The 18,645-nt window shown below is 35.2% G+C and overlaps 1 non-coding gene across 1 annotated transcript; it reads right to left on the reverse strand.

Annotated features, from left to right (window-relative positions):
* Positions 1–17,078: 17,078 nt before the first annotated feature.
* On the reverse strand, positions 17,079–17,185 carry LOC127099327 (small nucleolar RNA R71). The gene has a single exon (XR_007793843.1). It is a non-coding gene; the product is annotated as a small nucleolar RNA R71 (small nucleolar RNA).
* Between the last annotated feature and the right edge of the window lie 1,460 nt (positions 17,186–18,645).

An 18,645-nucleotide genomic window follows, 5' to 3' on the forward strand; every position in this document is an offset into this window, starting at 1 on the left:
AACAGAATCTTTCATGCATTTTATATTCTTTATTCAAATGTTTGGATTTTTCTGTTTTTTTTTCTTTGGTGTGAAAGGGAAATATACTTTTTCTTCTAATTTTGGATAAGAATGAGAAACCAAACTAAAAATCGTAGTTTAGGGGAAAAAACTTAAAACTATCATTTTCTCTCGTATTTAAATAATATATATTTTTTAAATTATTTTGATTTTTCAAATTATTTTTTAAATTATCATTTTTATTTTTATTTTAAAACCAAATAGTTAATTTGATGAATTAATTATATTTGAAGATAACAGAATCGCATATACCAACAATAATCATATTGTTTATTGGATAAAAATCACATGCATATCCAACTTTATACTTGTACGAAAAGTTGAATATTTTATTAATTTTGTTCTATTTGTGGATAATCTGAATTATTTTAAAAAATTATAGGCATCATTTTATGTTTTTATTTTAATAATTTATTTATTTTTTGTTTTATATAAAACTTATTTTTTTAGGATATAAAAACATATTTACTTGTCTTGTCACGATAATATACTAAAATATCTAATTTATATTTATCAAATAAAAAAGTTAATATTTCACTATTTTTTTTAATTTCTCATTTTAAATAATGCATAATATTCATTAATTTTATATCACTCATTTTCTTTTCAAATTAAAATATTTATCAGAAGGAATAACTCAAAAGGACATAAGTCATGTTAATTACACAAATTTTAGGTGAGTGGTTGCAAGCTGTCTGAAACAAGATAGAACTTTAGGGGACCCAAAGCTGGTCCAGGGTGTCCAAAACGTGTATAAAGTCATTCTATTGGGTCTAGGGCTAGTCGCCTTAACCTAACCATGTTTCTCTTCTGATTCAACATATGAGGTATGTGGCATACGTGAAACCAGTCAAGCAAGGGGAATAATTGTCTCATCCTCGATTGCAAGAAGAATTCGGTATTCCAACTTCCACGTATTTGACCAAAAGAAAGGGAAATCGCTCTTCTGAGTGTCTGGTCTAAATCCAAAGAGTATCATATATATCATGCTCCCTGGAGGGGGAGGACGAAATCTCCCTAAAAAACACACGTATAGGAGGGTTCAACAACTCTTACGCAAGTGAGCTCTCAATGTATCACAAACTCCAAATCTTAAATAGCCATATGCAATTAGGGGTTGTTCATCATTGTATTTTTTAGCAAGTGCAATTAGCACCCACATTGGCCCCTAGTAAAACTGACATGGGTCATCCTCGTGATCAACGATCAATTCACCGCTTATCTCTGTCATCTTTTCCAGTATGGTAAATAGACGAGCAGCTGCTTTCTTCGGTATCAATTTTGGCGATGACCATTAGGCCATAGAGAAGATGCGTATTGCTATGGACGATTTGCGTCGTGACAACCATACTTTGGAGGATAATATCCTTAATCTCTGGTGTAAGACCCTAATTTGGACCCTAAGATCCCTCGTGGCATCATGTTATTGCACAAGTGCATTGCCTCAAGGATCATAGCTTGTTTGGCTCCTTAGTCCTAAGGTTGGGACTTGTTTGAGTGTTTTGAGACCATCAAGCATGCTTGTATTGTATATTATTGCTTTTCTTATTTGATTACTAACCAAAAGCACAAAAATATGTCACTAACTCTTTTTATTTTGAAGCTCAAGTGATCATGTGCTCCACAATGCTCCTAGGAGGCTCATGAGCCCAATGAAATGGCTAAATGAAGATGAGAAAAAGCATGACAATGGTCCACAGAGTTCCTAATCATCATATATGTCTCCCAAGTATCTTTATTTTCCAATTTGATCAAGATAACCCAAAGGGGTTGAAGATTGTTTCCCAAGGAAACCCTAATTTCACTATGCTTTGACTGTGCCTTGCCCATGAAGAAATCTCAACCTATGATCAAATTTAATCAATGGAAGTTATTTCATTCATCATTTTATGCATATATGAGCCTATTTGAGGCTCCTCAATCATTCATTCATCAAGATTGGAAGTTTGGCCTTGAAAAGTTGACCAGTCAAGTCATCTAACTAAGCTAAGTACCAATGAGATATAACTTTTGATGTGTTTGTCAAATTAAGATGACCCCAAGGGAAAACCTGTTCCTAAGAACCATATGAAAAACTTTCATGTTCATCAAAAATCCATTTGAAACTTGGAAGGTCATCATTCATTTCAAAACATTATAGGTCATTTTGACTGAAACCCTAATTTTGGATCAACTTACCAAGGGAATAACTTCCTTAATATTTATGATATTGAGGTGAGACCAAATGAATTGGAAATATTGGGATGTATACTTCAAATTTTATGTTGTACAAAATTTCATAATCCTAAAATAAATACATGTGATAATACAAAACATTATAGGTCATCTTGGACCTAATTCATTGAATTTGAAAAAGTACCCAACTTCAAATGCCAATAAATTTGTCATATAAAATCCAAATGATGAAAACTTTGAGTCTAGATTGATCACCTTGAAAAGATCTACAACTTTGATGTTGGAGATTTTTTCATTTGAAGCTTTCATCATGAAAACAGAGGGGTTTGATTGAGCTTGTTTTTAATGAACTTTTTCAAAGTGATTTGAATATGTTTTGTACTTGAATTTTCCAAGCCAGTTTTGATCAATTTCCAAATTTCAAATGATTTTTTTCCAACATGACTTTTATTCCTTACTTCAAGGGATTTCCAACCATTACTCACAATAGTCCATGGGGTTTACCATTGGTGAGTTTCGAATTCATTTCCATTTATGTGTATTTTGGTATTTTATGATGAAACTTGAGTATGCAAGCTTGTTCAGTCCAATGTACACGTCCAATTGCTTTTCACATGAACTCAGCAAGTTGTTTCAGCCGTCATTGGGCCTTCTACACGCTTGCACAGGCCCATGCATCTAATTCTCAAATTGCCATGCACATAGTGCCATGAGCTTCATTCAGGAACCCTTTGGAGATCCCAATTGCTGCAGAAGTGAAACCACACCCTCACCAAAGGAATCATTCAAAAAAATTCATACTTTCGAGCTTAAAATTCAGTATCATTAGCTGAGTTTTAAAGCCTGATTCCTTAGCTAATCACTTCCATTACACTCAAGGATCGTAGAGGAGCAAGGATCTTGAAGGATTCGTGGCCAGAAGTTCATCCATTTGAAGGTTTATTCTCAAACTTTTTGGATCTAGAACTCCTAATTCAATGTAGCATTCTTGTGTTTCTGTGGTTTTCTGAAGTCCTCATACTCGAGGCAAGTCATTGGTGCTTTCAATTCTTCATTTCATGAACTTTCAGTTTGAACACCATGATTTTCTCCTTCACATTTCTCTCAATATAGGAAGAGTGAGGGAGATCCATTGGTACAGTGATGATCTCCATCACACGAGCTTCATTTCCATGGCCTTGTTTTTAATTTTCATTAAGATTTTATTTCCTGCAACTGGTGGCCGGAATTTGTTGTCTGGCCGGAGAAGATGGTGGTTTCCACCACCACCACCACGTGTGGACACTTGGACCATTGGATCACCTTACCATGATCTAATCTCACACGTTCATTTTAAATACTTCATTTAATGCTGGATGTGGCGCGTTTGACTTGGATGTATTGTGCGCCATCAGATCTGAACTGTGCCAGACGCCACGTCAATTAATGAATGCGCATCTGATGGCTGTGGTTTTTTCGTTTATTTCATTTTTCATTTTATTTTCAGTTAATTCATTTCATTTTCAAAAATTCATAAAAAATTCATTTGAAGTCAGAAAAATATAGACCAATTCCAAAAAAATTCTTGAAAAATCTAGTTTCATATTATGATTTTTAATTATTTTTGTGACTTCATTTGATATTTTTCATGGATCATTTTATTTTTAATCGTTTTAATTCATTTTAAAATACTTTCTGACTTTTAAAAAATCCAAAAATATTTTCATAACATCTATGGATCATGATAAGTCAATGAAAAATGATCTCAACAATTTCTTGATTGTTTTGGGATTATTTGAGTTTTTAATTCGTACTATGCTATTTTTAATTGTTTTTAATTGGTTTTAATTACTTTCTGATTTCAAAAATTTGTGAGAAAATTAGTCAAAGCTTGTTTGATTATGTTGAACCTATGAGAATTTAATTGGGCTTTTTGAAGTTGATTTGAATTGAATTTGAGGTTCAACCTTATTTGTTTATTTTTTATTGGCATTTTATTTTAATTCAAAAAATACCAAAAAAATATTGTTGACTTCTTGACTTGTTATCTTCATTTCTCTTCTGTTTGGTGTTGATTGATGTTGATTTGATTCACATTTGATCAATTAGATTTGGTTGTGGTCTTCTTTTCCCCTCCCTTTCATCTTCATCCCCTTCTTTCCATCAATGGCCAATGAGTTAAAGTCTTGAAGTTGGTCTTGACAAATGAGAAGTTTAACCTTCTTTGATCCAAACCAAACTCAACTTGATCCATGATCAAGTGAGTTGTTTTGTGTCCAAGATAAGTTGCTTCTTGGTCAAGCAAATAACTAAAAGTCAATATAAGACCCTTCCCTTTTTGTTTGGCATGGCAAGTTTATGGAGCTTGGCTTACTAGTCATGATCTCTAACTTGTGTTCTTTGCCTATATTCGTATTGACCGGCCTCAGATAGGTGTGACTACTACATTAGTCCACTTACGATTGCTTAACATAGCCTCACTAACTACTAACTTTAATTTGAGCATTTAATTTCTTGCCATTTACTTTTAATGTCATTTATTTCTTGCTTATTATTCATATTGATTTTCATCTTTGCTCACTTGAGCATATATTTTATGTTTATGTCATTTTTCTTTTGCTCATTTGAGCCCATTATTGTATATAAATATATTGCTATTTTTATGTTTCTTTGTGTGAACCAAATACAAAAAGGAGAAAGGACTTAGAATTAGGACTCACCCATGCTTAAAGAAGTTCAAGAGCAACTAGGACTCATGCTTTTAGAATGCAAAATTTGTTGAAGAGCAACTAGGCCTCATGCCTTTAGAATGCTAAAATTCAAAGTTGATCTCAAAGGACTTCTCCTCCAAACTTATTCTTTGTCCATTCCCTTTATTGTGTTATGAATTTTTTTATGTGTGCTTTTGTGTGATAGGGACCCCATCTTGAGATTGTGAAAAGAGGACCATAGTTATGAGTAGCCAAGTTAAGAGCCAAGTCAAATGGAGATTCTAGGAGCTTGAATTCAATTATTGATTGCTTGTTTGTGTGCTAAGTTCAAAGGAAAGGAGCATTTTGAGTCATCTCTATGACTTCAAGAAAAGGAACTCCAAGGGTTTTTCTTTCCCCTCTTATCTTTGTTTGCTTTAGGACTAGCCCTTCTCTTCTTCTCCCCACTTTAACCAAGCCAAAAATCATTTTCAAACTTTGACTTTATTTCAAATTAGAAACCTAGACCTTAAGCCTTTGACTTTTCAAAACTCTTTTCATAAATACTCATTGTAAAATAATCTTAATTCAACTTTGACCTCATTTTGTAAATAAATCTAACTTGTAAATGTAACTCATCTCAAGTTGCTTTGTGGTTCCAATGGCCACCTTGTTAAAACCTTTTCAGAAACTTTAGTCATAGGTTTGAGTTATCATAGTGGTTGATGTAAATCTCACCTCATCCTTAGTGATTGGATTATAAGCCTTCCATGCTTATTATAGGGTTAACCCCTTACTAGCATGTTGAAGCCTTCCTCACATGGTGGATTATTGGTTTAGGTTGAGTTTTCTCCCGTTGATAACAAAAGACCTTAAGGATTTTGATTAAAATCAATTCACCCATCTTTGAGATTTTTACCCCGAACTACGAGGTTTTGATCCTTCTTTGTGATGGTACGTAGGCAATGGGTTCATCCATTCAAACAACAAAAAATTGTAAATATAATCTATTCTCTTCTCATCCCTCCAATCTTTTGCACAAATCTTTTCACAAATACCAACCTACAACACATATTTGCAAAAAGAGGTTCCCTTAGAGTACTAAGGATGTTTTGGGTGCGTAAAACCTTCCCATTTCATAACCAACCCCCTTACCTAGATCTCTGACATTTTCATTAGTTTTTGATTTGAAAAACTTCTTACTTGGATTTTGTTCACTTTTTAGCCTTTCCTTTGGACAAATTTCAAAGATCATAACTTCTTCAATTTTCAACATATGGATCTGATTCTTTTTGTATAATGTAATTGGTGATACCCTCAACAAGTTTGCTTCAAGGACCAAGGTCAACTTATGCTTGGAAGGCCATAGAATTCATTGGGACATTATAGGTCATCTTCAGCCATGAAGCATTCAATTTTTTTCTGTTATGGAACCAATACTTTATGTCAACTTCAACACATCATAACTTTATGCTCAAGCATCCAAATCCAACCTTTCTTGGCTCATTGTAATCTTGGCCATGATGTTAACATATTGTATAAAGAGTGGGATCAAAAAGCCTCTTGAGTAGGATGCCTCATTGAGTTGAATATGGTGACTTGAAACTGAAGAAATCACCATTGCCCGAAATTTTATCATGACTAAACTCAATTCCAAGCCAAATTAGCAAGTGTTTTGGTCCTAAACATGTTTAATCAAACCCCAGAAGTTAATTGACACTTAAAACACATCATTTGGCTGAATTTTGAGGAGTTTTAAGTCACATTTTTCACACACTTGGATCAAATTTGTTTTGGACGAATTCAACATCATTCCACACATATTTGGATCCAATTACATTGCCTATAAATAGAGGAAGTTTTTGCCTTCATTTACAAGCTTTTGAGAGCCAAGAAACCCCTGCCGCAACTTGAAGTTTTTTTCCAGAAAATTCAACTATCGTGTTTTGAGTTTCATCTTGTTTCAATCCATTTTCTTGATTATATTAGCTTCATCGGCATCCTCCAAAGCTTTTGCAACAATTCCCAAGCTCTTAGGACTTCTGAATTGCTCCAACCAGACCGAGCTTCATCAACTTCTGATCACCATCTGGACAAGATAGTTTTGAGCATCATTTAAACTCAAACAAGTTACCACAATGTAGTCCTTCACTCTCTGATGCTTTCCCCTAACTTATCTGGTATTGATCGATCATGTTCATCATTTAATTTTACTTTTCGTGTTTTGCTTGTTTTTTAAACTTATTTGAAATTCCCTTTGCTCAGTTCACATAAATGAATTTGAAGCATAAGGTTGAGTTCAGGAGGAGAAGAGTATCACAATGGTGGTGGTCTCGTGTCTTGAAGTTACCAAATGATGAAACTCCGGTGAGAGCTCACCGGAGAAGATGACCGAAGTATTTCTCAGGTGGTTTGAGTTTGGACCAGGCACGTTGGCATTTTGAAATGTTTTGATTGGTTAAATTCAAATTGGATCCTGTGTTTGGCTTACAGCGCATTCCATCGTGTTTCTCATCATTTGGAGTGTTGGATCTACCACGTCAATTAATGAGGCGTGATCCAACGCTCATGGTTTTTTCTGATTTTAATTCTTTTTCTTTTTTTATTTTAAATTGCTTTTTCTTTAAAAATTCGTAGTAATTTCATTTTTTATCCAAAATAATTTCTAAAATTCTCTTTTATTTTTCTTCATCTCATTTTTATTTTTTCACATTTAATTTCTTTGATTTTCTATTTTTCATGAGTTTTCTCTTTTCTCCTTTGTTTTAATTTGTTTAAAAATATTTTTCTGCATTTTTTAATTCTAAAAAATTTTATTACATGTTTCTCATTTTATTTCCATCCTTCCATAATTTTCTTGGCCATTTATTTGGTGTTTTGAAGGACTTTGTGGATTTTTCATTTTATTTCCATTTTAAAAATACCTTTAATGCATTTTTATTCCATTTAATTGCATTTTTAATTTGTTTGACCTTGTGGATTTCTGTTGGCCTTGGATCATGATGATTTTGACTTCAAGTCTCATCAAACTCAATGGATCTTGGGTGTTGATGGGGTGAAAACCCTAATCCGCCAAAATGGATGATTGATTTTGATGATGACTTGATCAAATTTGTGATTCAATTTTGGTGTGACCTCTTTTGTCCCCTTTCATCTTCATCTCTTTCTTTTATTTTGATCAATTGGATGGATTTGTGTTCATCTTGTTCATGATGTGTGGTTTGGTGCTTGATGAACTTTCATCATTTCAAATTTACCTTCTAAGTGATCATGAATCATTTAAGGTACTTTGGATTGATGCATAAGTTTGTCCTAAGTGTCATTAAATATGGATTAAAGTAATGGACCATCCTCCTAGCATTTGTTCTTGATCATCCCCTTTCATTTTCTTTTCTTGTGTGGCATAGTTTTAGGAGAATGGTTTACATATCATTTCTCTAGCATGTATTAACACAACCATTATTATTGACTGACCTCAGATAGTTGTGACTTTTACATAAGTCCAATTACAATTGCTTAACATAACGCTAAATTTGTCCCAAAGGCAATAACATTTTTATAAGTGAGATTGTAAGTCTCCTATTACTCATGATATGGTGTGAAAATTTTGCTCCTTTTCCATTTGTGAGAGTTAGTGACATACTTGTTAATTTTATCCAAGTTGGAGCCCTTCTCATAAATGATGTATAAGGTTCATATTTTCATGCTTGTGAGTGGATAGTTGAGTGTTCTCCAAAAAGTGACAAAAAAATCTTTTCATCTTTGATTACTAACATCATTTACTAACACTTTACTTATATTAACTTTTATTTCCAAGTCATTTACTTTATGCTCCTTTATTTCTTTTTATGTCATTTACTTTATGCTTCATGTATAGCATTTCATATCATATTACATTGTGATTATGTCATTTTGTTCTTGGTCCATTTGGACCATTTTTTATGGCATTACTAAGAAAACCTAAAAAAGGAAGAAGCTTGTCTCTCTTAATTCATGGACTTGTGGTTACCATCCTTGGTATCTTTGTGGAGTTATGGACTTAGAATTAGGATCTTAACCTTTGCTTTGAGACTTCTGACCCGAGACCTTGAAAATCATCTGATGCCTTTGACTTGGGATTTCCTCTGTGAAGACTTGGATTAGCTACTTTGGTTTCATCTGATACATGAATTATTATTTGCTTATTTTGCTTGCTTGAGGCTTAATCTAAAGGAGGGAATTCTTGCTTGACTCATGTCACAAAGCTTGCTATCTCTTGGTTATATCTTTCTTCGTTAAGATTTTACTTTACTTCTTTAGGATAGTCCCTTCTTTTCTTCCTCCCTTCTTTAATTTTCAAAATCTTCTCTCTTTTTCAAAACTTTCTTGTTTTAACTTGAACCACTTTCTCAATAAACTTTTACTTTTGTCAAGTGACTTTCAAATATTTTTCTCAATGAATATTAATCAATCTTAAGCATGTTTAGACCAATTTCAAAAGACTAAAAAGTGTTTAACTCATTCAAATCATTATGTGCCCTTGTGCACTTTTCCTTTCAAAAACCTTTCTCAAGGCATTAAATATAAGTCGTTTTCATAGTTGAGTTATAATTCTCCTATCTCCATAGTATTTATGATAATTCTTTTCCATCATTGGGAGCTAGTGGCATACTTGTTGATCCTATCCAAGTTGGAGCCTTTCTTATGATGATCCAAAGTTCTCATACTTGTGGGTGACTAGTTGAGTATTCTCCTTAAAATGACAAAATGTCTTTTCCATAAAAAAATGAATCAAAACAAACATCTTTGTTAATTTTACCACGAACTAGGAGGTTTTGATCCTCCATTGCACTTTGTTGGTACGTAGGCATGAGACTTTAAAAGTCTTGGCAAACACCAAATCATAATTAAATATGCTTCCTTTCCCATCTCTTTAATCTTTTAACAAACAACACCCTTTTCAAACCAAAATGTATATATTTTCAAAGAGGTTACCATGGAGTACCATGGATGTTTAGGGTGCTAATACCTTCCATTTGCATAAGTAACCCCCTGACCCTTGTTCTCTTTTTATTAGTTTTGTTTTAAAAACCTCTTTGGGTTTTGTTCGTACTTTCTCCCTTTCCTTTGGAAACAATATAAGCGTGATGGCGGCTCTTGCTTTGCGATTTAAGTTAATCAATAACTTAATCTCAATTTTTTTACCGCTATAGGGTCTTTATAATTGTTAGGGAGTATCTCGCCTATTTCAATTAGCAAAATATCAAGGTCATTCGGCTTATCTAAAAGATGTTCATTAGAGCTTTCAACAACGGATTAAGGGTCAGACAAGGGTGAGGAGAGCAACATTAAAAACGTGTAGATGTGTCGATGAGTGGCCGTTTAGAAATCCTAATTCATTGCAGTAGCAACACAAAAACAATTACACCTCACTTATTAGGGACATGGCTAATTTTAATCGTATTGGGAGACCTACGGAGAACTTCACGCCCCAAATACTCATCGTGAATAGATATGGTGTAAGGTTCTCAATACCCACGACATCCCTTCTTCATTATCCTCTAAGTCTAATGTCATAGGACCTGAGCCTGAATGATGATATAAATATCTTAAGGCCAATGGGCAACACATTGAGGATAGTTACCAACTAAAGAAAGAGATTGAGGGACTTATAGAAGAAGATCTCCTAAAGAAGTACATTTGAAGCAATTCCCACCAATCATTGGGCGAATTCATACCTCAGGGATGGGATCCCCCTAGGAGCCCTAGGTCTAAGAAGATAAAATATCCAAGCTGGGAAGACGAAGATAAGTTAATGCACAATACACTTAAAACCATAGCATGAGAGTTCTCTAGGGATAGAGAAACTAGCTTCGCTCGTAGGAGATATGCTCGTCAGATCATGACACTGGAAGGTTCACCCACCATCCCTGATTTGGGATCGAAAGAAATGTTGGATTTCATGATCACTTTCTTAATGAAAGACGCCATTGGAATCCATCCTTACAACAATGACCCTGTGGTTATAGCTGTGTGGTGTGATAATTGGAAAATCAAGCTAGTATTAATTGAACAAGGGATTTATGCAGATATTCTCTACAAGGATGTCTTTGAAAGGCCCTGCCTAGATCCACACGATCTTAGAGCTTTCCAAGGTTTATTGGTTGGATTTTTTGGCGAACATGTGCAAGTAAAGGGTACACCCCCCTAAAAATTATGTTCACGCTGGATGAAAATGAAAAGATGATCAAGGTAAGGTACCTCACAATAGACATCATTTCCTCATACAATAAAATTATAAAGCTTTATGCCTTCAATCTCTTGGGAGCCTTCCCGAAAACTTCATATTTGTGTATGAAGTACCCGCTTCCTAATGGGCTTGTGAGGGGTTATTCAAAGTGATCAGAAGACCACCCGGAGGTTCTATTAGGACAACTTGAGATTGAAGAATGTGTCTCTGGTCATGGCCCATACTTAACAACCAGACATGCAGAAAGTGAATGTTGTGGATTTTAAATCAGGAGCAGAGCCCTGAATGGAGAAGATGGTGCCTCTGAACTAACGTGCCACCAATCAAAGCGGACAAGCTACAAGAGTTGAAAAGGAGAAGTTGGCCACACTATTTCAAGAGAGCATTGATTTATCAGGTAAGAGTGTTGAGGTTAGCTCAAAGGGCTTGATAGATTTAATGTCATATTTTTTATTTAATTATGTTATCAGTTTGGTTGATTAAGGCAAAATGTCACATCTTCCAATTGTATAACTTCTTGTAAGAACGTGGTTTACTTGTAATAATGGGATGACACTCTTTTCCTCTGCATCGACAATGGATTTTAATAAGGCGCCTCACGGTTTTATAAAATTGCGTACACCTTTATTTTTATTTTGCAGGATATATGTGAATGGAATGTTAGATCCTCAATGAGGTATCATTATCGTCCAAGTGGAAATATGTTATATTGGATCCTTAGTGAGGTATCCTTGTCTCCCAAATGGAAATATGTTATATTAGATCCTCAATGAGGCATCCTTGTCGCCCAAGTGGAAATATGTTATGTTGGATCCTCAGTGAGGTATCATTGACTCCCAAGTGGCAATATGTTATGTTGGATCTTTGATGAGGTATCCTTACGGCCAAAATTCTAGATCCCAAAATGATAATTCTGGCCGCCTTTAAAGGAAATTGCACAGTGATCCCTAAGCGAAGAATTCTTACGAAGCTCTTTCTGAAAGGAGTTGATCGCCTTGAAGACTCTCTCGGGTAATACATATTAATAACATAAATAATAAGACATACATATAATTAAATTTTTTGAAAGTGAAAAACATTATATTAATAAAGCATTGAAGGGAAAATATTACAAATGGACCTGAAAGGCAAGAGTTACATAAACCCCGAAGGGCGAGATTACTAAAATCCCAAACATGCAAAATTATAAAGAGCCACTAAGGGTGTGAATATGAATAACCACAAAGGGACACATTACAAAGAAACAAAAAGCTTAGTGTTTCTTTTCTCCTAGAACTTTATCTTCCACAAGAACCAAAAAACTTTCATTCTCCTCTAGGTCATGGGTAATCACTTTAGGGACTCCATCTTTCTCATCCACAAGCCGGTCATACTTAATAATCATGAAGAGATCTGATCACACCGGATTACACCGTATTTTTAACTCGGATTTCACATGTTTATTAGGACTTTATTATCGTATTATTTTGTATTATACCCTCTTTTCTCTTGTTTTCAGATATTTAGCACTTTCAGACACTTTTGGAAGAAACGAAGCAAAAAGACCTAAAATTAGGGTTTTTCGGCGAAATTAAACACATGGCGTTGCACATGGTAGCCGCTATAGGGGAAGCCATAAGTGTAACACCCCTTTTTCTACCCCAAAATACTTAACATATAATCAGAGTAAATAAGCACACATATAAACAAAAGGGCGTCACATCGACGTTTTCGAAAACTAAAAGCTTTCAAAAACCAACAACTTTCATCATCAATATACAATACACCTGGTCATTTAAAATAACACTTTTCAATTATCATGAATATTCAAGAATGTGCGTTCGCAGCGGAAAGTAATGAATACTCATGCATTTCATAAAATGATCCATGTCCCATACCATGATCATCTCTCAATAATCTCCTCAAGGTAAAATAAAACCATATCCAGAATCGTTGGCACTATGGCCTCTCAAACAGCAATTGCAAATAAGCATGTTCATAAGAAATAATATAATACTTATCCAAATAGGATACGAGTTCAATACTACTAATCTACCCCGTGTTACATGACCAGAGCATTGACTCACTACTTAGTCTCTAAAACAAAGCACCAAAGCTCTCCAGCTAATCTCGAGTGAGCTACCGTCCACCTACTTCAGCAATACTACTCTGGAGTATCTGCACATTGCCATGTAAAGCAACATTCCAACAGAAGGGTGAGAATTCAAATCATTATGAAGAAGTATAATAAAGCACAATGATTAAATCAACAATTAAAGGAATTCACCACACTTCGTATAACCATGTAAATAATATTAACCAGCATTTATTCCGCATGTTTCAAACATCCATCAAAACTCAGGGAATATAATATTACAATCCAATACTACATTCCCAATTATACACATAACTACAGTTATCACATAACCACATATTTTGCCAAGTTATGTATCCAAACATCACCAAATTCAATTACCATATCTCATACACACATCACAATCACATCAACGCATACATTCAATTTTCACATAACTCTAATGTGACTCAATGCAAGACATGTGACTCTATGCATGTGGTACCTCAATGTGAACCCAACGTTTCACCGCTTTCCGATTCAATATCTAGAATCCAAGCCACGCTTCCGATCCGGACAAGATCAAAGCCACTACGTTTATTTCCAATTAAGGATCAACGTCTGCTACGCCTATTTCCATTCAAGGATCAACGTCTAATATCATGTGAACCCACAGTTTCACCGCTTCCACTATGAAGCCGACCATGCCATGAATGAATGTACAAATACCAATACATATGCAATTAAGATCATCTCTACCATCTTACATTCCACATATCACCATAATTCAACTCTATGAATTATCCACCTATGGTACATATACACATTCATAACAATATATCATTCACAAATATAGGCTAATTATCAAGTACACACACTTAGATTTCATTTCAAATGAATACAACTTTGAAAATCTCAATTTTTCATTTTTCACAACAAGTAACCGGTTAACGCTCGGAGGGTAACCGGTTAACATAAAACAGAATCAATTTCCTGGAAATTTTCAACAGTGTTAACCGGTTAACGCTATTGGTTAATCGGTTAACGCAAAACAGAACACATTTTCTAATAGGTTTTCAACAGTGTTAACCGGTTAACGCTTTTGGTTAACCGGTTAACGCAAAACAGAATGCGTTAACACAAAACAGAATGCAGAATTTTTGAGCAGGTTTATAGCAAGCAACCGGTTAACGCTCGGAGGGTAACCGGTTAACATAAAACAGAATGCAGAATTTTCTGCGTTTTTCATCGATGGAGGACTTTTGGACCTCCGATTTCGATTCTGTAAAAAGTCAAACGTTCAGAAAATTATAACTCATACAATACTCTAAGTATATAACGTTAATTTGCAGTTTTAACACAATCAAATCACCACAATCAAGAATACTCATCAAGACCTAACAATTCCAAAACCATTCAAATTAGGGATTTCAACCTAAATATATTTCTACCCATTGCCCCAATTATACTAACCCATAATAATAAGGATTCTCCCCCTTACCTCTTCAATTTTCTGGAAACCCTAGCTTCTCTCTTGTTCTTCCCCTCTTCTCCTTACTTTTCCTCTTTTCTTTCTCTATTGCCGTCAAATGATCAAACTAATCCTACTCCTCACTCTCCTCACCTCTTATATACTAGTATTATATTTGGGCTTAAAGAATGATACCTCTAATTTAATTAATAGGCCCAATAATACCCACCAAGTTAATTAATATAATTAATTATTCAATTATATCTCATATCAACTAAATAATTAATTAACACACCAAATTAATTAATATAATCAATTATTTTACTACCTAACAACCAATTAATTTATTAACACTCCAAATAAATAAAATAAAATATAATAATAATATAAGAAATAATTACTAAAATTAGGTTGTTACAATGAGTCACCAACCCTCAACTAGGAGGTAACCGCCATGTTCCCATGATCCACCCCATTTGCACACATGGCGGGCGCCATGAAGGGATGGCGAGCGCCACCTTTGGAAATCACGTTCCCACTAAAGCCCACTAAGGGGAAGTTAGAGGAAACCATGGTCTTTACAAACTGCTGAGAATCTCTATAAATAGCTCATTTCATTTCGTTTACTATCATCCAACTTAGTTTTACAACACTAAGCATATAGTTATCATTTGTAATAGCGATAATCCGTCACATCAGGGGGTTATCGCATATTTGTGAGATTGAGTTGGGTCACTTCGAGTTGCTGTCGTCTTTAGCTTCAGGAGTCGGAGATTTATTTTTGTATCAGAATCGAAGTTTTCGTTTGGAGCAGGTTCTTATTTATCGCTTTATTTATTTATTTCCCGCATTGCTTTTACTTTATTTATTTCCCGCATCGCTTTTACTTTATTTATTTCCCGCATTGCTTTTACTTTATTTATTTCCCGCATCGCTTTTACTTTATTTATTTCCCGCATCGCTTTTACTTTATTTATTTCCCGCATCGCCTTTACTTTATTGATTTTTCGCACTCGCTTTACTTTATTTATTTTCCGCACTCGCTTTACTTTATTTATTTTACGCACTTTACTCGCTCTCTACGCCTCACATTCTAAAACAAACTTTTCATCATGATTAACGCCGTTATGTTCGTTTGTGTTACCATGTCTTGCTAAATATTTTAAAGGTTAGAATGTAAGGATCGCGGTTAAAGTAATGTTTCACATAATTGAAATCCGTAGAAATACTTTAAAGGTTGTTTTGATTTTTAACTTGAGTTTTCTAAAACAAACTTAGCTAGTTTTAATTATTTGAGGACTGCGAAAGCACCCTGGCATAGTAACTAGGAATCTTCATCACTTTAAGGAAAATCTATTTTTGAAACTGTTTTCGGATGCGTTGATAGGTTTAAAATTAGTAAACTCCTTGGGTAAACTTTCCAAATCAAAATCACTTTTCAACTAAGTTTACGAGTCTCATTTCTTAAAAATAGGTTTACTACTTTAGCGTTCTGCGCACCTTTTATAAGTGACAATAAAAGGCCTTAATTTAAGGGTAAACTCGGTTCTGAATACGCGAAAGCGACAATTCCTGTTAAATAGATTCTTTTCAAGAGTAGAAAATATTGCTTCATAATTAGTTCTATTTAGACAATCGAAACATCACTTAACTGACGTGAATTACATTCAACCTGTCTTTACCTGCATTTATTATTTACCGTTATTCTGCAAACCAAATATCTCTTTTATACCGCCTTAGATAAACACCGTAATGATAGTATTCGATAGATTGACGATTGGTCTCTGTGGGATTGATATTCTTTTATATTACTTTGAAGTTATTCGTGCACTTGCGAATGACAACGATCAAGTTTTTGGCGCCGTTGCCGGGGACCAACTTCGTCAAATTTCGTACCCTGTTGTTACACAGTGTAGACTAAGGCATTTTTAGCCGGTAAATGCGAAGAACCCGTAGTACTGGAAATTTAGTAGATCCTTTAGCGCAACCCGAATGTTATACTCGTACACGCCTCTTACTCATCAGAATTAAGAAAGCTATGGCCGAGAATCGCGATAAGTGACCTCTTAAGGAATTTGCCTAACCCTCTGATGAGGAACCTAGTTCGAGTATAGTAAACCCCCTTATACCTGCTAACAATTTCGAACTAAAGCCGTCTTTGTTGCAATTAGTATAACAAAACCAATGCGCGGGTCTCGCTACCGAGAACCCGAATCAACATTTAAAAGTTTTTATCCAACTAGCCGATACCTTTAAATCTAACGGCGCTTCACCCGATGCGATCCATTTAAGATTATTTCCTTTCTCCCTCAGGGATAGAGCACATTCATGGCTAGATTCACTTCCAACCAATTCAATAACTACCTGGAAAGACCTTAGGAGAGTATTCCTTGCTAGATATTTCCCCTAAGCAAGACTGCTGTTCTTCAAAACCAAATAACTAGATTCGCTCAAAATCAAGGAGAATCACTTTTCAAAGCTTGGGAGAGATATAAAGAGCTATTAAGAGTCTGCCCACACCATGGCCTAGAACAATGGCTGATCGTTCACACCTTTTACAATGGACTCCATTATAAAACCAAGATGAGCATCGACGCTGCCGTAGGTGGCGCGCTGATGAACAAACCTTATCCAGAAGCTTGTGACCTAATTGAGGATATGGCCCAAAACCATTATCAATGGGGAACTGAACGAGCATCAATAGAGAAAAAGGAGACCTAAGGTGGAATACGTGAGGTAAGCTCTCTAGACATGATGCAGACAAAAATGGACGCTTTAGCCCTTAGGATCGAACATATGTCTACAAATATTAACACCGTAGTAGTAGTCCACACAGAGTGTGAGCTCTGTGGATCTAAAGGACACGAATCGGCGGAGTGTAACCTTTTGAACGAACTAAATACCGACCAAGTGAATTACACCCAAGGTAACCCGTTTTCAAACACTTACAACCCTGGATGGAAGAATCATCCAAATTTCTCTTATAGAAACCAAAACCCTATCCAAAATAATGCACCTCAGAGACCGCAAGGTTATCAAGCCCAAAAACCAAATCAACCTATGCAAGCTGTGCCCCAGAAGTCTAACCTTGAGAAGGTCATGGAAAGCTTTATATCGGGCCAGACTCAGCAAAATAAAGAATTCCTAAACCAAAATATTCACGTAAACGAACTTATAACGCAATTAGGAACCAAGGTTGATAAGATAATCACTCACAACAAGATGCTTGAAACCCAGATCTCACAGGTAGCACAAAACCAAGCCCCATAAACTACCCCTGGAGGCCAATTTCCTGAACAACCTCAACCAAACCCTCGAGGGAAAACTAACACTATCTCGTTACGAAGTGGGACCGCATACGAAGGGCCTCAAAACCCAGCAATGAGCGAGTCCAAAACTTCTAACAACCAAGAAGAGGAACCAGAGGAATCCGAGAAACAAACCAACTAAGAAGGTGGGGCCAAGGATAAAACTTACAAACCACCACCCCCGTACAAACCACCAATCCCATATCCGCAAAGATTTAAACAAGCCAAAGTCAACAACCAATATCAAAAATTTATAAAAGTGATAGAAAAGCTTCATGTAGAGATTCCTTTCACCGAAGCTATCACCCAAATCCCGTCTTACACCAAATTTCTCAAAGACATCTTAACTAACAAGCGTAGGCTCGACGATCCAAAACCCTTGGAATGCAACTTTATTTATGAGGATAAACTTGCTAAAAAGGAGAAAGACCCTGGCAGTTTTTCTATACCTTGCATTTTAGGAAACCATGTGATCGACAAAGCTTTCCTAGACTTAGGCGCTAGTGTAAGTTTAATGCCCTTAGCTGTATGTAAGAGGTTAAACCTAGGGGAATTGCAACCAACTAAGATGTCCCTTCAATTAGCCGATAGGTCTGTTAAGTATCCTGTAGGCATTTTAGAAGACATCCCAGTTAGGATCGGTCAACTTTATATTCCAACAGAATTTGTGGTCATGGATA

Source organism: Lathyrus oleraceus, chromosome 6, assembly GCF_024323335.1.
Source record: "Lathyrus oleraceus cultivar Zhongwan6 chromosome 6, CAAS_Psat_ZW6_1.0, whole genome shotgun sequence".
In the NCBI taxonomy this organism is placed as follows: domain Eukaryota; kingdom Viridiplantae; phylum Streptophyta; class Magnoliopsida; order Fabales; family Fabaceae; genus Lathyrus; species Lathyrus oleraceus.